At 36.8% G+C, this 21,076-nt stretch overlaps 1 protein-coding gene across 10 annotated transcripts in view; it reads right to left on the bottom strand.

Annotated features, from left to right (window-relative positions):
• The window catches only part of TENM3 (teneurin transmembrane protein 3), a gene marked incomplete at both ends in the record, with an annotated part of 500,748 nt that overhangs the window by 165,005 nt on the left and 314,667 nt on the right, over positions 1-21,076 (bottom strand). The gene's annotated exons all lie outside the window — the stretch shown is intronic.

Raw genomic sequence — 21,076 nt, 5'->3', positions numbered from 1 at the left:
CTTAAAAGCCAGCATGTTGAACACTCGAAACCAAAGATGTGTAATTAAAGAAAATTATATACCATCAAGTAGCAAATTCAGTGCCATTTTTAGTTTCATGTTGAGAGAAAAGGTGCCACATTTCAATCTGGCCTCTGGGGACCATGCCACTGAAGTTGTTGCCACAGCTATTATTTCTACTGGCATGCCTGTGTTCTCAGATTCTGCCAAATATGGATGGGAAGAAGGGGTGGTGACAGCTGGTGACAGAGTCCAGCAATCTGCCAGAACCTTGGAGCAAATTTTAGGGGATGCTGTGATGGGGACACAGAAGTACACACACTTGCCATCAGTAACCTGGAGGCAGTGTGCGCCACCAGAGCCTTGGAGAGCCTGCTCTGAGGCGCTGGCAACACAGCCCAGTTTGTAGCAGGCTTTCCATGACTGCCTAAATGCTGTTTAATATTACAAGATCAAGCAAACATTCCCACAAAGATAAAAAGTACGAGATAACACAGGAAACAAGGTCTGGTAAGAAAAATGGACTTTAAAAATATCACCCCAAAATACCTACAATTCTACTGGGCTTAGCCTCCAATACCTTGAAAGATCACCTATGCCAGCAAAGGTTTCACTTCCTTGAAATTCACTTCACACCCGCCATGGTACACTTTCCCCAAACTATGCTTTCTGAGAAAGATTCATTCTTAACAGAAGTTGCACGAAAGATAAAATTGGGATCTGAGCTTTAATAGTTAAGGACATTATTTTCCACTCAGGTGTTTGTGGTGTCCTGTGAAACCTTTTGTTGTTGTTGTTTATTTGTTTGGGTTTTTTTTTGCAGTACTGAGGATGGAACCCAAAGGCACTCTATCGCTAAGCTCCCAGCCCTATTTGCTTTTATTCTTTATTTTGAAACGGGGTCTCAATGATTTGCAAAGGGCTTCACTAAGTAGCTGAAGCTGTCGCAAACCGTGATCCTCATGTCTCAGCCTCCCAAATGCTGAGAGTATAAGCATGCACCACCACGCCTTTTGTTATTTTATTTTATTTTATTTTATTTTATTTTATTTTATTTGTGGTACTGGTGATGGAACCCAGGGGCATTCTACCTCCAAGCTACACCTCTAGCCCTATTTTTTATTCTTTATTTTGAAACAGTGAGGTCCTTGGCAACTCATCCTAAGTAGCTGAGGCTGTCCGTGAACAGTGATCCTCTTGTTGTAGCTTCTGGAATGCTGAGATTACAAACCTTTGCCACTCTGCCTTTTGTAATTTAATTAACTAATTAATTACTTTTTTGTTTTTGTGGTACTGGGGGTGGAACTCAGGGGCAGTTTATCTCTGAGCTATACCCCCAGCCCTACTTTTTATTCTTTATTTTGAAACAGGGTCTCACTGAGTTGCAAAGAGCCTCACTAGGTAGCTGAGGCTGCCTGGAACCCTGATCCTCCTGTCTCAGCCTCTCAAAAGCTGGGATTACAAACTTGTGCCTCCATGCCGGCTCTTTTGTTATTTTAAAAGACACCTGAGACCTAGGCTTAATTCTGGCTCTAGTTAGCTGTGGAACTCTGGTGAGTTGCTGGGCCTCTCCATGGCTTAGGTCCATTATTGATATAAAAATCTGAAAGGTTTATACTGGATGGTCTCTAGGATCTCTTCCAGATCTATATTCAATGTCATGCTAATATATTTTAAAGTATAAATGTTTAGGTTAAATCATCGAGCACTGGGAAAAAAGAAAAGCAAACATCTGGCATCAATAAGCTATCAACATACGAGAATACTAGTGTTGTTTCTTTGTTTTTATTTCAAAAACTATATTGCATAGGGTCAAACTGTTATTTTATATCTATGATTTCTTGGGTATCTTGGGTTTTGAAAGCATTCTTTCATTTTTTGTTGCAATTTCATGAATATATTAATATTCATGATGCACATGTGGAATGATTAGATTTTAAAGAAAAATACTCTTAAATATAGGGCAATGATTTGACTTGATACATGCTTCCAGAGTACAGCCAAGTTTTCTATGTAAAATGAAAACGTCTCATGTAAAGATTGTAGTTTGTAACTTGGACCCCTACTGGTCTAAACTGTCATTAGGAATACATAGTTTTCCATAAATTAGCTTTTGTTTTGGATTTCCTGCTGTGTTTATATACATGTTGACGGAATGTGTAAGGCAATATTTTGGCATTCTAATCCATTATTATTTGTTATTAACTTTTAAGGCTAATATCATTTCAACCGTCTATACCTTGCCGACCCAAATATGGTTATTTTAAAAATCAATAGTTCTTCTGAAAGCTTTCATATTAATATGTGCCTGAATTGTCATTAAAAGAAATTATTCCCTTTGTCAACTAGATGATATCCAAAGGAACTTGATGTAGCAAGTTCCTCTGAGAATTACAAGATAACATGCTGAAGCCTTAGGCTTTTTGAATGAACGGATTTGGGCGGAGAAGTGAAAGGAGCTAAACAATGGCTGCCCCTGTGTTCCATTTCTCTGCTGTTTTTTCTTCCACCCTTTTTTGGCAAGTTATCATTGCTGGAGTCACATTATCAAAATGTCTTGATGAGACTAAGTAGTGACTTGACTTGTAGGTTTGTTACTGCCACATTTAACTCATATTCTTTTATACATGAGTGAGCATACTTAATAATTTTACTTTTGTAATTTATTATGTTGTTTTTTTCTTCTTAACTAGGCAGATGCAGTGGAAGGCACCTATGGATGCTGCTTAGGAAATGATAATTCTAGCTGACCACTGACAGCCAATGCTGAAGCTGGCAGGCTCTGATGAAAATCAAGGGGGTCTTTTTGCTGGGAGAATTAAGTTAGGATTCCTAAAGCAGGCCATTTTCCTATTGTTTCATTAGTTTTCTCTTAATTCTCTGTTCACTGATTGAAATAAACATGCATTTTCTCAATCTAATGGGAAGATGTTAACCATAAGAATTACCTGCCCAAAGGGACCAGTCATTATCAGGCCAGAGGATATTTGAGGTAACAGTTATCAACATTAAACAGTATGATAGGAGGACCTATTTAAAGAATGCATGAAATACAGAATGAAATAATTTACATGATCTGTATACTATTCCAAGATTGCCAAGACAGTGCTACTATGATGAAGTGTATATAACAGAAGACTCATGAGTGGCAGTTATTAGCAGCATTGGCATTGAAACCCCTGGGGTTCCAGTTCATCACTCAAAGGTTGATAGTCCTGATTCCATTTTCATCTAGATACATTTTCCTCACTGTGGATTTAAGAACAACATACTATTTTAAGAACAATATACCATAGGAATTAAATAAAGAGATTGAATTAGAGGAAGGTTAAACAATATACTTTCAAAAAGGACCCAAACTTAGAAGAAATAAGAACAGAAATTTAAAAATTCCTAGAATCAAATGAAAATAGTGAAACAACTTACCAAATTTCTGGGACACTGGTATGTCAGACACAGAATATCCCCTAAAGAACGCAGGGTTGATATTGTTACGTCATGAGGGTTGTAATCTCATAATTCTACTGTAAAGGGTTTATGTGGGTGGCACCTAGGCCAGTGGGATGTGTCTTGCCAAGGTGGGTCCCTGAGGTGTGGCCTTGGGGACTGAGCTTCTGTCTTTAAATGGCCTGATTTGCTGCCCCCCCCACCCTGTGGCTCCCTCTCCCAGCTTTCTGTCACCTTGTGCCCTGATATCCACAGACTCTAAACCTCACAGGGACTGAACCAGGAAGCTCCAAGATATCTTGAGCAAATAAATCTTCAGATACATGGTCAGGTATTTGGGATTGTATCAGTGAGAATGTTGGCTGAGTCAGACGCCATAGAGGCAATTTTAAGAGGAAACTTTATAGCACTAAGTGTCCACATTTTAGAAATCAAAAAACTCTAGAAAAATCCCCAATAAACAACCTAATGAACAATAGCAATGCCTTAAAAAAGAAACAAAATAATTCCAAAGATAGTAGAAGAAAGGAAATAATTAAAATCAGAGATGAAATTAATGAAATAGAGAATAAAAGAACAATACAAAGGACCAATGAAACAGAAAGTTGTTTTTTTTTTAAAGATGCATAAGATTAGTCAGGCGTGGTGGTGCACGCTTGTAATCCTAGCATTTGGGAGGCTGAGACAGGAGGATCATGGTTTGCGGCCAGGTTCAGCTACTTAGTGAGGCCCTCTGCAACTTAGTGAGACCCTGTTTCAAAATAAAGAATAAAAAATCTGGCTAGGGGTGGAGCTTGGAGGTAGAATGCCCATGGGTTCCATCCCCAGGACTGAAAAAAAAAAAATAGGGCTGGGGGTAGAATGCACATGGGTTCTATCCCCAGTACCAGACACACACAAAAAAGATAACACATTTAACCAAAAGAAAGAAATTACCTCAATTAATAAAGTAAAATATAAAAAAGGAGATATCACCACACACAACATCGAAATCCAGGGGATCATTAGGAATTATTTTGAAAACTTACATACCAATACATTGAAGAACCTATAAGACATCAACAAATTTCTAGAAACATAGAAACTAAATTGAACCAAGGACAGAGCGAACCCAATACACCAAAAACAAGTAAAGAGACTGAAGCAATAATAAAAAACTGTCCAACATAGAAAAGTCAAGAACAGATAGATTCCCAGGTGAATTCTACCAGACCTTTAAAGAGAAACTAATCCCAATGGTCCTCAAATTATTTCATAAAACAGAAAGATGGAATACTCCCAAACTCATTCTATGAAGCCAGTTTCACCTTCATAGAAACACAGAATAAAGATTCTTCAAGGAAAGACAATTACAGACCAATATTCTTGATGAACATAGACATTTTTAGATACTATAAATTCACATTCAAAACCATATCCAGAAGATTGTATGCCATGGCCAAGTTGGTTTCATACCAGGGATGCAAGATTTGTTCAATGTGTATAAGTCAATAAATGTAATTCATCACATAAAGAGAATAAAGTACAACAAAAATCCCATGTTCATCTCTATAGATATAGAAAAAGCATTGGACAAAATCCAACACCCATTCATGTTAAAAAACACTGAAGAAATTAGGAAGAGGAAGAAGTTATTTCAACATTATAAAGTCATTATAAAACAAACCTAAAACCAATAACATATTGAACATGGAAAAATTGAAAGTATTTCTTCTAGAATCAGGAACAAGTATGCCCAATGTCACCATTGGTATTCAAACTACTTGAAATTTTACTACAAAGCATAGTACAAAAACAGTATGGTATCTGAATAAAATCAGACACACCTCATTGTAATAAAATAGAAGATACAGAAACTAATCTTCACACTTATAGCCAGTTGATTTTTGACAAAAATATCCAAAACATACACTGGGGAAAAGACAGCATTTTCAACAAATGGTGTTGGGAAAACTGGATATTCATGATGAGAGAAATAGAACTACATCTTCTATCCTTCATCCTGCACCAGTTAACTCAAGCTGGATCAAAGAACTAGAAATTGGACCAGAACTGCAATTACTATACGAAAAAATAGGACCAACTCTCTAATATATATAGGCTCTGGTAAAAAAAAAATTCCTCAATAAGAGTCTCAAAGCTCAGGAAATAAAATAAAGAATAAATAAATGAGTTTGACAAAAATTAAAAAGTTTTTGCAAAGCAAATAAACAAGAGTCTGAAGAGAGAGCCATAGAATGGGAGAGAAATCTTTGCCAGCTATTCCTTTGATAGAGAATTAATATCTAAAATAGAGGAAAACCTTAAGGAACTTAACATGAAAAAAAATGACCTAATTAAAAAATGGACAATTATGTTGAGTAGGCACTTTTCAAAAGAAGAAATAAAAATGGCCAATAAATACATGAAAAATGTTTAACATCATTAGCAGTCAGGAAAATGTGAATCAAAACTGCATTGTGATTCTATCTAACTCCAGTTAAAATGACAATCATTAAGAATACAAACAATAATAAATGCTGGTGAAGATGTAGAGAAATGGAAACTCTTGTACAATATCTGTGGGATTAAAAATTAGTTCAATTACTATGGAGAACCTTATGGGAGTTTTTCAAAAGAGTAGGAATGGAACCATCACATGACCCAACTATTCCACTCCTTGGTATTTTTCCAACAAAATTATAGTGACACATACATACCCCATGTTTATAGCAGCAAAATTTCCAATATTTAAATTATGGCACCAATCTAGATCTCTGTCAATTGATGAATGAATAAAGAAAATGTGGTATATATACACAATGGAGTTTTATTCTGCCATAAAGAAGAACAAAATTATGTCATTTGTAGGAAAATGGATGGAACTCGAGAACATTCTATTAAATGCAATCAGCCCATCTCAGAAAGTCAAAGTTCATGTATTTTTCTCTCATATGTGGAAGCTATAGAGAAAAAAGAAAACAAAAGGGATTTTAGATAAAAGAGGAGAGAGACAGGTAGAATAACTGAAGGGGATCCGAGGAGGGAGAAGAGAGGAGGAAGAGGCCTAAGGAAGGAAACAGATCAAATAATGTTATGTTAATCAATGAAGGCATCACTACCAATCTCACGACCAGGTACAGTGAGGGTGAAAGGGGGAGACCCCGAGAGAAACACCCAAGTGATGTATGCATATATAAATGTGTCACTTAGACTCTCACTATGATGTGTATGTACAATGCACCAATAAAATTATTTTTAATAAACATACTATTTTATATAACAAATATTTATGTATGCCGATGACTTCACCAAATAATTTTTTGTGACTTGTTTCGACCTTCAAGAGAGATGATATGACCTGTGAATAGGCTGTGTATGTATGTAAACATTAAACAAAATCAATGACCTTTCAGGAATCCAGACATAGCATGTTGTTCATCATTCAGTAAAAATGCACTGCATCTACCTCATCAGCTCCTGTTGCAAGGGAGAAGCAGAGTGCTGTGAAATCTACTTCATTCCTTCTGGATTCCCGTGGCAGCTTTAGGTAATGGGAACTTAGATAGATCACAATAGTTTCCCTTAACCATCTTCTCATCCCCTAAAGCAGGTGAGAAAAGTCAGTGTTCCAGCAACTCCCCTTTTACTCTGGGATGGCTTGGAGGATACTTTTCCTTAATTATTAACTTATCTTAACCGCAATGAATGATTATTTATGGTACATCCGTGGAAATGTGTTTCAAAGCAAAACAGAGGAAATGTCAGTCTCGGATCCCCAGGAGACTTGCGCACAGTGCCAGCTCGCTTCTGTATTTGGTGGTCTCACTCTCCTTACCTAAAAATAAATGGCCCACTTTCTCACTTAAAGCACACGTTGCCTCTCTATGTGTGATTCTTTTCTAAGATCATAAAGAATTTCTCTGAAGTAGCAAAAAGCATCTAAAAATATCTTTACTCTAAAAATAGAAAATAATAAGATTTGTGATTACTTGAGATGGCTAAAATAGTGTGGTTAGATTGTATACACAAATTCTATGTAACACACAGAAGTTCAGTAACTATCATACAGTTGGCTGGTTAAAATTAGAAATAGGGCTGCAGGTGTAGCTCAGTGGTAGAGCACTCGCCTAGCATGCACAAGGCTCTGGGTTGATCCCCAAGGCTGCAAAACAAACAAATAATCAAAGCAAAGAACAACTAGGAATATAGTTCATTAAAAGATTAAGGGCCCAGAATGAAATAAAAAAGACCCAAAATAAAAGACCTACAGTATTTCCAGTCCCCACAGCAGTGGTTCCTATTTTTTTTTTAAAGTGTGTTAATCTCCTTTATGAAATGACCGTGAACCATCTATGAAATTATTTTCTGGGTAAGTATTTTTAGTTCACATATTTGATTCATTTTATCCTTGAAATAGAGGAGAAACCATAGATAAGCAAATAAGGAGGCCTAAGTGGGAGTGATGGGAGGGAAGAAGAGGGAAATTCCCTAATGCATACGATGTACATTCACAAACATATCAAAGTCAATCACTAAGCCAAACATGAGAAGGAGGGAGGGGAGAGGGAAGGGGAGGGAACTGAGGAAGGGCTAAATGAGTGATGTGTGCATGTACGCCTCTACCATCTTGTACCCCATAAGATGTGTAACTACAATGCACCAATGAAAAAATAATAATTTCCATTTTATCCTTGAAATAAAATGGTTAACAGAAATTTTAATGCACTTATTTTAAAAGGAAAATTTATAGCATTACCTTGAAGACTGGCGTTTCTTGACATAAATCAAAACCAACAATAAGAACAAATGAAGTGAATCATAAACAATGTTATTAAATTCAAGGTAGAAACTGTTGTCAGAAAAATTACTCTTATTTGTAAAAGAAATGTTAAAGACAAGTGTCAGAGACACTTTAACATCTACGGAGACCTTTCTCATGACATAATCAGATTTAATAGGATGAGAACTCAAAACTGAATAAATTTCTCATTTTGTCATTCAGCTTTACTTATTATCCTGTTCATGCATTACCTGTAAATTCTTAAATTTTGTGAGAAAAAGAGGCCCTATACAACAGTGGGGGAAGATAAGGAGACCTAGATTATGGCCCCACTTTTAAATATTTGCTGACCCTAAAATGGAATGACTCAATAATTCTCTAAGTCTAAAATCTATCTTTTTAAAAGTATGGATAGTAATATTTTGTCTGCTAGGCTGTTATAGAAGTAATCATGACAGCAGCTAAAATTAATTGAGTACTTATTTTTACAAGACACACTGATTATTTTGTTGAACATTCCTCAAAGCTGTACTATTACAAAATTGTTTATATTGATGGGAAAACTCAGATCTACGGAATTTAAGTACCCTGCTCAAAATTATACAGTTAGCCAATGACAGATGTGTGATACAAACTTAAATATTGTTTTTATTTTTTGTGGTACTGGGGACTGAACCCAGGGGAATTCTACTCTGAGCTATACCCCCAGTCCTATTTTATTTTTTGTTTTTAACAGGGTGTCACTAAATGGTAGAAACTGGCCGTGAACTTGCGATCCTCCCATTTCAGCCTTCCGAAGCTGGAATTACAAGCGTGCACCACCACACACATCTCACACTCAAATCTTGATGCTTTCAGATTCAGTACTTGATAAACTACATTCTAAAAATACATCGTCATGAAAGATGAAAATCTGACATTATATTTTATCATATGAAATTGTGAGATCATCGTAGGAGAGTTTATGTCTTATTCATCTTTGTGAATTCAGTATTTAAGAGAGACATTCAGTAGCAGCTACCTTAATGGAATTAAAATTGACTATATTAGAAATAATGAAAAGGAAATACATGTGAAAACCAAATGACTGGTGTCATTTCCTCTCAGAACCAAAAGCCCTGTATCTAGAATTATATAGGAACCATCTTGGTAGCTATGGAGATCCTTCTATCATCCTGGGAAATGTTGGATGATATGTGAGAGGCTTCTTCTCCCCCAGGGGCTGAGGAGGCTTATTTAAAGTGATAAAGGGAGAAAGCATTCCCTGGTGAAGGAAGAGACAGAGAAGTTCAGCCTGTATCTGAAGTATTAGAGTGGGAAGAAAATCCCAGCACAGAGCCAGCCAGGGTCATGCCAGGCTGTCTGAGGAGAAAGCCACCCAGGGAGGAGCATGAGGTCGCTCTTTGAAGACCTGGGTGAGACAACCAGAATGAAACCTAGCAGGTAAAGGAAGGACTTACGCTCTTAGCATTAAAAGCATCGAATATTTTCTCAGAAAATATCCTAGTGTTATGTAGAAGTGGGTTTAACTAAGAAAATGTAATTGTCCTTTTATTTACTATATGATAATGATGCTTAAAATGCACAATGGGCGGTCTCAAAAAAAGTAATGTGCTTTCCTCTGTTAGGCCCAGTTTAATAATGGAATAGGGAGCCGGTGTGGTAGTGGCACACTTCCCAGCATTTGGGAGGCTGAGACAGTAGGATCATGGTTCGCGGCCAGCCTCAGCTACTTAGGCCCTTTGCAACTCAGTGAGACTGTTTCAAAATAAAAAATAAAAACTAGGGCTGGAGGTGTGGTTTGGAGGTAAAATGCCCCTGGTTCCATCCCAGTACTGAGAAAAAAAAAAAAAAAAAAAAGGAAATGGGATATGCTGACTTTCTTGATGATCTGATGTAGGATATAACCTTTACCTCCAAATGGCTTTTGAAATACAGGAAATATACACACATTTAAGAAGATTTTTTTCTTCAAAATAGATTAGTAGGACACTCATGAATGTTTAAAAATAATTTAGAGATAGTTTTTATTTTAACAGCTTTAAAAACCATTTTCTGGACATACTTCATAAAAAATTCTTAAACCACATATCTTATCTGAATTTTAAAAATAAAACAAACATAAAGGGACTATAAGTTCTCGTGATTTAGATTTAGTTACCCTGATTTTCCAAAGTAACATTTCTTTCTATTGCAACAAAGAGTTCTGGTTAAGTTGACAAAGAAAACTTATGAATATCATAACTATGTTCCTAAATTACCTAAGATTCTGTCCTTATAATATACTGGTTTTAACATTCCTGACAATTCATTTTTCCTGTCACAGTTAGATTTATGTGGTAAAATTAAATTTTGTCCCTATGTTGGCATTTATCAAAAATATATAATCCTAGTTATTATCGGGGTATTAGTAGGAAAATATTTTTTTAATGCTGAGAATCAGTAAATTCTGTCTTTTATGTATTCTCCTAATTTCCTACATGTCTCATTTTTACATTTTTTGTGGTAATGGGGATTGAACCTAGAGGTATTCTATCTCTGCGTTACACCCGCAGCCCTATTTTATCCTTTATTTTGAATCAGGGTCTCACTGAGTTGCTGACGCTAGCCATGAGCTTGGGGTCTTCCTATGTCAGCCTCCCAAGTCCTGGGATTCTAGCTGTGCACTACTACACCTGGCTCATTTTTCCTTTCTAAATAGTCACCACGACTATAACTAATTGCTCAGTGTTTTCTTTCCTCCAAAAGATTATAATCTCCAAGAGGACAAGGTCTGTATTATCTTGTTCATTGCTGTCTCTGAACCACAGTGGTCACTGAATATAGTGCTGAATGAACGGTGGATGGGTGGGTGTATGATGGATTGTTTCCTTTTCTGATAGGGGTGAATGATATTTTTAAATACATCAAAGAAGAAACTATGGAATCTTATTATTAAGGAAGAAGGACTAGCCGAGCAGTTTTTAAATATTCAAAGATGATGAAGGAACAAATCACATTTAAACAAATGGATCAAACATTTTGTTTGATCTGTCAGTCCAGGATGAGACCTTGGTCTAAATATGGAGTCAATGGAACCTAAAGATTTTATGCTAAATCCATTCAAACTTCCTAGCAATCTGCCGACTCTCTCTTTTTAACCGTATGTATGCCAGCTACTCTTCCTTTCACTACTTTGTATGTAGATATGTCTCTCTGCACACATCGCTTTCAGTACCACTAATGCAAAAGCAAATGACACATGCAAGACCAATTAAATATTTATGCATTGTAGCACTGAAATTGTAAATATTGTATTATGTTTTCCACTTGTCATTAGTCAGGAGAAGTTGCTACATTCTGCAAAAAGGATAGCCTAAAACAGAGAAAATCACTGTATTTTGCAGACAAGATATTTATGTCTGGAGCAAACTCAAGTTGAGGCGATTTTAAAGGTATTTCTTGTTACTGTCATAGAATATTTTTCAAGTCAGAAAGATCCCAATATTGAAAGGCAAATGCAGTCCATTTAAATGTAGCATTGTTCACATATTATTTACTTTAGCTGGACTGATAGCAAGCAAAGAGCAAAGTAACATGATTCTATGGGGAGAGGAAGAGCCTGCTTCCCATACTTATGTGATTTCTTGAATTTGGTACAGATTTCTTTTTGGTGAATAATAATAAATAATAGGAAAAACATTTTTATCCTATGTTAAAAAATCAAAGCAATTTATAATGTTGAAAACCATTGTTTTCAACAATGGTTATACAGCTTTTTCCCACTCTAGGTTCAATTCAAAATCCACTGTATGATATATAGAGTTGATTACAAAGTGAACTACATTTTTAAATGATCTCTTAATCTTTCCTAGATGTTTAGATGATAATGTTTAGACTTAGAAAATTAATATTTTCTAAAAATTAATAGGGTTCACAATAAAAGCTAGGACAGGGGACAAACATATCAAGGTAGCCCAAATTGCAGTGGGTACTGAAGGAATGCATAGATAGGAAGGCAGAATTTCATCCCTACAAGGTACTGCTCTTCATAAGAAAAACTGTAACTAGAATTGAATCTTTACTAGATTTTTTTTCCCTCTTTAGATTCACAAATTCATAGTGCTACAACAATATGCTTTGTCAAATCACTATTTCCCACCTAGAATAATTTCTGAGCCTTCATTCACCATTGAATCAGGTTTAAATATATCCTTAATTTCATGAATACAAAGATAAAATAAAATACTGTTGTACTGACTCCAAAATTTTAGGTGTACAAATTGCTCATCCTCTGAAATAAAGGCAAACATTTTTTTTGCAATGTGATGAAATCACATTAATATTAAAATGCTACCATTTGACCTCAGATAAAATATATTTTCTGAATGTAATGTGTCTAAGAGTTAAGGGATGAAGGTATGGTGAAAAATGGTGTGTAATTCATTGCTTGGCCGTGTTCTATCACCTAATAAAACAGCACTTTTATTACAAAGACATGTCCAAAAAGAAAAAAGATGTCACAACACATTTTATTTTGCCATATATATTTAAATGGTTGATTTTTCATGAAGCACAAAGGGCTGACATATTTTTCCTTCTGACCCTGAGTTGCATATATATTGCTAGTACCAATCAATTCCAAGGTACACAGGGAGGTAAAAATGTTCATAAAATGCAAATAGACACAAAAGTAGCACAGATAACAGCTAAGGAATCATCACTGCAACGAACCTGGATTCGACAGGTTATGTTTTGATGGATCTAGGGAGTGCTTATGTTGTTAAACAGCCTTTTTAGCAGACATATGACAACATCTATTTTAGGAATCAGTTGGTAGCAGCTGTTCAAAGGAAATAAATAACTACATATGTTTTTTTTAATGAAAAGGGATATTGAAAATTCAAGGCGTTTTTTTGGTTAGCAGCATGTGTCAGGAGTGCATAAGAAAAACAAGGCTGAGTCTTTTCTAGACCTTGGAAAATGAGTTAACAAACCATCCTCTTAAAAAGTAGAGATTTTTGTGGAAGGTACTTTATATAGGGAAAAAACAGTTGAGGTATTAGAAATGAAAAATGACTGTTAAAGAAGACAGGGCTCTTTTTTGCGGTTAAGGGAACATTCTAAAATTTATTGAAATGACAGTTGAGAAGTTCTGTGAATATGTTAACTACCACTGAATTGTATATTTTAAAATGGGGCAACTGGGATGGTAGCTTAATTGTATCTCAACAAAGGTGTTACAACAAACAAACAAATCTCAATTGCACATATGAATTTTGAGTTGGGAAGAATTTAACCAAAAGTGCAAAAAATTAAGAACTGAATACCAGCATAATATAAGATTTTTTTTAGCCTTTCTTAAATTTAAAGAACATGTGCAAATATCTGTGGTATTCTCTCTGAGGGGAAATTCTCTGAATTTTCAAACTGCTAGCACTATCCAGAAATGTGCATGAAGTTAAACATCCAATATATTTATAAGTGTTCTCGGAAGACTGACTTGAGTGACTTGTCACAGCTTTAACTAGTATAATCTCAACATTTATTTTGATTCGTACTTAATAATGTGTATGTTTCATGATGTGATTTCTGGACATTTTTCGATAAAAGGTCCAGGTTATCTTCCACCCAGAAAAAAAAAAAAATTAAAATGCCCTGGCCCAGTACTGTGTAACTGTGAACAGAAGTAGAAGCAATAACAACAGTCTTTGTTGAACAACTGTTTGTTATTGCTCATCTTTTGAATTTCCTAATTTAGAGCAAATAAAGGAATGAGTATATTAGGGCTCAAAAAATGGAACAGGTTTTTTTTTTGATAGGCCTGTATCACTATTTTATCTTTTTTTTATTTTTTGTGGTACTGGAGCCCCCAGGGGCTTTCGGTTTTTGAGCTACACATTTTTCTCTATTTTATTATTTTTTTAAAATTTGAAACAGGCTCTCACTAAGTTGTTGAAGACCCTGCTAAGTTGCTGAGGCTGGTTGCAAACCTGTCATCCTCTGTCTCAGCCTCCCAAGTACTGGGATTACAAGCATGCCTCACCACGCCAGACTCTGCTATTATCTTTGAATATAACATTAGTGTTTAGGAATCAGTGAATTTTTCATTGTGTGAAGGCACACCAGATTTAAGGTTCATATACTGAAACAAGATTTTAATCGAGAGCTAAGTAGTTTAAAGAGAATCATAATGTCTCTGCTCTAAATAAGTTTGCCATATGTGCATTTGAGTTTTTAACCTGGGATATGTAAAATCACAGCACATCTCTCTCTTCCATTACCAGCTAAAATTTCTCAGTCTGTTCACTCCTCTATCCCAACAGGGCCTTAGGACACTCCACTTATTTTCCCAACAGGTTCTCTAGAATGCACAGTCCAAATAGTAGTCCCTAGCCACGTGAGGATGTTTGATTTCAATTAATTAAAAAAATAAAAGACAAGCTGGGTGTGGTGGAGCACGCTTCTAATACCAGAGGCTGAGCTAGGGGGACCACTGGTTCAAAATTAGCCTAAGCAACAAGGCTCTCAGCAACCTAGTAAGACCTTATTTCAAAGCAAAAAAATAAAAAGGACTGGGGGTGTAACTCAGAGGTATACTGCCTCAAGAGTCAATCTCCAATACCAAGTAAGTAAGTAAGTAAGTAAGTAAATAAATAAATAAATGACAAGTTTCAGTTCCTTGAACTCATGAGCCATATTTGCAGTGTTCTGTAGCTATGTGTATCTAGTAGTTAATGAACTGGACAATATGGTAAAAGAACATTTTCATCATCCAGTGGGCCATTTGACTGCACTAGCTGAGCCTCTTGCTACTTTAGAGTGTTCTGTGGACCCTGAAGGTGTCCTCTAGGGGCTTGCTGGAAAGACAGAATCTCAGTTTTCACCTCAGATTTGCTGAATCAAAATATGCATTTTAACAAGATCCTTGGTGGTTTCCAGGCACAGGAAAATGTGAAAGGCACAAGCATGGGCTTCCTATCATCCAATACCCTGCTCTGGAGTGTCACTAAAGCAATCTTTAAAAAACATCAACATGACTTTTTCACTCCAACCCTTCAATTTTTCCCCTGTTTTTAGTTCTTCAAAAGCCGCATGGGTTGCCAGGCGTGGTGGCGCATGCTTGTAATCCCCGCGCTTAGGAGGCGGAGACATTGCGCAGGTTCGAAGCCAGACGTGCTTAAAGACCCTGTATCCACATTAAAAAAAAAGTATAAAATAGGTCTGGGAGTGTAGCCCAGAAGTAGAAGGGCTTCCAGGAACCCCAGTACCACCAAAAAACAAAAACAAAAAGCCGCATGGGAGGTAGTGACAGTGTACTGGGGCCCTTCATAGTTTCCAATGCCATCCCCTCCTTTATTAGCTCTGTGACTTTAGGCACAGCCCCTCTCTAAGCAATGGATTCACTATTTGTTAAGAGGGGTAACTCACTGGGTTGTGAAAATTAAGCAAGGTCATTCATCTGCAGCTTCAGATACCGTGCGGGCACTCGGGGCACTCCACGGCGCAGGTGGATACACACCTCTTCCTTGCTGTCCCCATCCTCACGGTGATCTCCACTAATCCCTATGGGACCAGGCCAACTTCCTCTTCCCCGTTCAAGCTCCAGTTCAAGCATTACCCACTGGATCACTGTTTCCCCCACATTTCCTGCCAAAGGTAGATATTTCTCTTTTCTTCTTCTATTCTTGTACATTGCCATAGTTAGATATACAATATCCCCTAAAGAGTTCATTTATTAATATTTAAGGTTGCTATAACTAAGTCTTTAGGCTTATAATCTCAGCAGTGGATAAATCCATTGAAATGGATTTACCTGGGTGGTACCTGGTAAGCCAAACCCTGAGAAAATACATCTTCCTTCCTCCAAGCTACATGCCCAGGACATTAGATTATAGCTGCAGGAATGCTGACCAGAACACACTTCCAGCTGCTGTGGAAGCATGCAGTGTTAAGTGTGTGCTTTCATGCATGTCTTTATCCCTTGACTCTGAGCTTTGAGAAGGAGCAGCTAATTATGATCTCTAATATCTATGTCAACTTAAAATGTCAACTTAAAATGGTTATTGAGGGGCTGAAGGTGCAGTTCAGCACCAGAGCATGTGCTTAGCATATGTGAGGCCCTGGGTTCAATCCCCAGCACCAAGGTTAAAAAGGTTATTGAAAACCACATATAGCCAGGCATGGTGGTGCACACTGGTAATCCCCGCTCTTGGGAGGCTGAGACAGGAGGATGGCACAGGTTCGAAGCCAGCCTCAGGTACTTAGTGAGGCTCTCAGCAACTTAGTGAGACCTTGTTTCCAAATAAAATATAAAATAGTTCTGAAAGTATAGCCCGGAGGTAGAAAGCTTCTGGGTTCCACCCCAAGTACAACCAAAAAAAAAAAACAAAAACAAAAAAACCCCAAATATATATTAGAATAAATTTGTGCATTTAAAAAATGATACTTAGATTTAATAGGGACTTTATAGGTATGGCATAAAATCCAGAAACTGTAAAGAAAAAAAATTATAAAATTGACTAAAAAAAGCCATATTGAGCAGGGCAAAAACAACTACAGCTGATTAATAATAATTTGGAAAAACATATGAAGTATATGTCAAAGGATTCACATCCTTAACACTTTTGCAAATCATAAAACAATAAAAAAACACCCCAATAGAAAAAAATGGAGAAAAACTAGGCTATTTATAAACACAAAAATAAATATGTGGCTAACAAATATATGAGCAGATACTGAGTACTACTAATAATAAACTAAAACAATAATAAAATGATTTAACTTAAAAGACTGGAAAATATTAAAGACATCAACAATAAAAATAGATGGTAACTAGCATTGGTAGTTATATAAACTGACAATTCTGTTGCCATGGTTTGTAAAGTTTAAAACATACCTACCTTTAGGCATAGCAAATTTCTTTCAAAGATTTTATGCTGATAAAAATCTGGTGAAATGAGCATACAAGTACACATATACATACAGAGTTGTATGCATAAGAAAAACAGTCAGTCATTGCCGGGCGTGGTGGCACACGCTTGTAATCCCTGCGCTTGGGAGGCCGAGACAGGAGGATCACACAGGTTCAAGCCAGCCTCAGATACTTAGTGAGGCTCTCAGCAACTTAGTGAGACCCTGTTTCTAAATCAAGTATAAAATAGGTCTGAGGGTATAGCCCGGAGGTACCACACACAAAAAAAGTCACTAAATTTTGGGCAACTGGCATTTTAAAAAGCCACTAAATAAAACTGTATAAATAATATATAATAAATGTTAAGTCTGAAAAGCTTAGTATAAAATGCATTTAAACTGTGGACCCTTGGCTGTTATATGCATGGAAGGGTTCATACCCAAAACATAACGGCCATTTCCTCTGCACTGTGGATTTCAGTTAGTTTTCTTTTTGAGCCTTTCTGTATTCTCTGAAATTTTGATAGGAATAGAGGGGGAGAAAAAAACCCAAAGCAAAAAGCCCTGTCAGCTTCTCTCTCCCTTCCTCAAGTTCAGAAGGTATTCACCTTGTCCATCCTGAGATAACTTCACCTCAGAGAGGAGACATGATATAGTTCTGTTCTCATAAATTCTCATTATCTTTTTGGAAAGTGAGACAGAAAATTCTAGGGTAGAAAGAATTTCTTGGGCTTTCAGAAACATGTATTCCTCGAGGCTGCTGCTCCGTATTAACAGTCAATAGGAGAGCAGGGGACCTCTGAAGGGAATGGGAAGAGAGCTGAAGGAGGCGGCACCTCTGTGAAAGGTGGGAAGTGAATCTGACGATGACATTGCTCTCCCCATTGATTCTGGGGTTTATCAGACAATCTGGCTGGATGGCCAAGTGTCCCTTTTCTCCTTCTCTGCTTTATATGCACACTTAATAGACAAGGGCAACCTTTCCTGAGAGTAGTGTCCTGCTCTTTTTTTTTTTATTATTCAAGGGCAAAAGCAACCTCTTTAATCAAAAAAGATTTATCAGGGCTGAGGTTATAGCTCAGTAAGAGTGCCTGGAATGCTGGAGACTCGGGATTCCGTCCTCAGTACTGCAAGAATGAATGAACAAATAAAAAGATTTACACTAACTGATGAAGAAATGAAATTCTTTATTGGGTGTATGAAAATTATAAGCATACTTGTGCTTATTAATTCAATCAATACAATTATGAGATAATTTTTTTGATAACTAAAAAAATTTTTTGCTAGGCAGCCCTGGTATCTCCTTGCTTTCTGGCACAATAACTATATCAAAACAAATGTTCAATAAATACCTATGAACACAGCAGAGGACACGAGTATATTTACTCCATATTTTGCATGTTTCCATGCGGGGAGGAATAAAAGGAAAGGGAAAATTTCATGACAGTGATAACTAGTGTGAATAAAGTAGATGTTGACTATTAAGCAATACAATCATGCAATTAAAATAAAAGAAAATTTTAAAGATTTTACTTAGAAGAATGATAGCTATATTTACTAATGGATCCTTGTATGAGTCTCACTACTAACAGTGACATAATCTCTCACATTGAAATGCTCCTATTCCTGCTAGGCACACCATGAAAGTAAAATTAAATGATATTAAACTGATATCCAAAATATGGAACAACTGCAGGGACACCGACAAGTATCTCTCAGAAAGCAAACTGGACTAAGTCAACTTGACGTGGAATCTAGCCTGGTGCAGTATTTTTTTTTTTTTTTTGGTGGTACTGGGGTTCCTGGAAGCCCTTCTACCTCCGGGCCACACTCCCAGACCTATTTTTTTAGTTTTTGGAAACAGGGTCTCTTAAGCCAGCCTGGCCGGCTCCGAACCACCATGATCGTGATCCTCCAGTCTCCGCCTCCCAAGCTCGGGGATTCCAAGCGTGCGCCACCACGCCCAGCTTCTGGTGCAGTATTTATCTGTCACACTCCATGTTAAAAATAAAAGAACCCTCTACAAACACATATGGGTAATTTATTAAATCCCATTTATGAATCATGCATTTCAGAATCACTTAAAATTCTTTAGCAGCCCACAATTCTGACAGGTACAATTTATACAGATAACCAGAGGAGATTCTCTTAATGGCTAGGATATTTCCTAATTGAAAACTAGGCATTCATCTTTGAATGCTGATGTTTGTGGTTGTGAAATTCCTCATTCACCTTGAGTGTTAGGAAGGACCAAATTACTGCTTTCCTAGGGTGTGATCTTGGTCAAGTGTCAGTGCTGGTGTCTGTTTTTACCATTATACAAGGAAGTTAACTTAGATTAAAAAAAAATGAAGAGCTGGGTGTGGTGGCATAAGCCTGTAATCCCAGTACTTGGGATGATAAGACTGGGAGATTAGAGGTTTGATGAGAGCCTTAGCAAGTAGTGAGACAATCATCATCAACCTAGTGAGACCCTGTTTCAAAAATAAAAAAATAAAAAAGGCTGGGGATACAATTAGAAGGTAGAGTATGGTGGGTTCAATCCCCAGTAACCCCCACAGCCCCCCCCAAAAAAAAAAAAAACAATTGACAGCAAGGTTTTGTCTTGCTTTCATCTCTGGTTGATGAATAGTGGCTGTCTGAGGTACAGATGAAGCACTTGATGATGATAATGAGGATGTCTCCAGGTTCTATGGGACTTGGTGCTCTGAGTGATATCTTTCATGGTCAGGAATTGGAAATATAGTACTAACACATGCCACACAGCTGCCACTCCTGACACAATTACTTCTGAAGTTCTTTCATGTTCTAAAATTCTATTCACTTTCCAAAGTACATAATTTATATCTGAGGAATACTGTTGCTATTGGTAGAAACTGGTTCAATGAAAAAGCATCATGCTATTCTATATCCTGCTCTTTAATACTCTTATTCAGTCATAGAATTTCATGGGTATCAGGGATTGCTTTGTAAACTTGAGGACGCATTGCTGGCTGTTGTACTTGGATAAACCCCCCAGCACAGTGGACAATATCAGCATTTCAATGCAGTAGGCCCTTCCCTACAACTGAGTAGCAGATCAAAATGTGATCTGGTCATTTATAGCATTTTAAAAATTAATTTTCAGGGTTCAAATCCTTAAATAAGTTATGGAATATAAGGTATATTTATGACTTCTATTAGTGGCTTCCACCATTTGGGTTACTGTTAAAGAAAAATCATGATTCATACTATATCAGAAAAGAAAAATTCACATGTATGAATGAATATATAATGCATTCATTGTTTTATGGACACTTAGTTCCCTGGAATGTTCTCAGTGCAAGATGATGGTCCTGGGTGATAAGTTTTACATTTAGATAGCTGAATTAGTTACAAGATGTGTAATATCACAAATAGTGAAGAACTCCCTATTGAGCACGAACTGAAGGGGATTTCTGCATGGTGTCCTTTCCTGCAAGTACATGAATTATTTTGTGTATAAGAAATGTCATAGAGTTATCTAGGTTTCACAAGGGATAAGTCAGTAACATATGTACTCCATAGCTTGTGTCCAAGAATATGGCTCTTGTTCTCTACGGCAGGGAATCACCTATAGAATCTCTGTTTATCTACCTCTGCTGAAAATTAGTTAAGTCACAGAGTATTTAACCTCACAATATACTCCATTTATTTATTTATTTATTTATTTATTTATTTATTTATTTATGGTACTGGAGGTGGAAGCCAGAGTCATTCTACCTCTCAGCTATATCCCTAGCCCTATTTTTTTTTTTTTTTTTTGGTGGTACTGGGGTTCCTGGAAGCCCTTCTACCTCCGGGCTACACTCCCAGACCTATTTTTACATTTTCATTTTTGGAAACAGGGTCTCCTAAGCCAGCGCGCACGGCTGGCTTCGAACCTGCGCGATCCTCCTGTCTCTGCCTCCCAAGCGCGGGGATTACAAGCGTGCGCCACCACGCCCGGCTCCCTAG

The sequence above is a fragment of the Muscardinus avellanarius genome (assembly GCF_963383645.1).
Source record: "Muscardinus avellanarius genome assembly, chromosome: 14".
NCBI lineage: Eukaryota > Metazoa > Chordata > Mammalia > Rodentia > Gliridae > Muscardinus > Muscardinus avellanarius.
The sequence above is the reverse complement of the archived record's forward strand: the minus strand, read 5'-3'. Positions and strand labels throughout refer to the sequence as shown.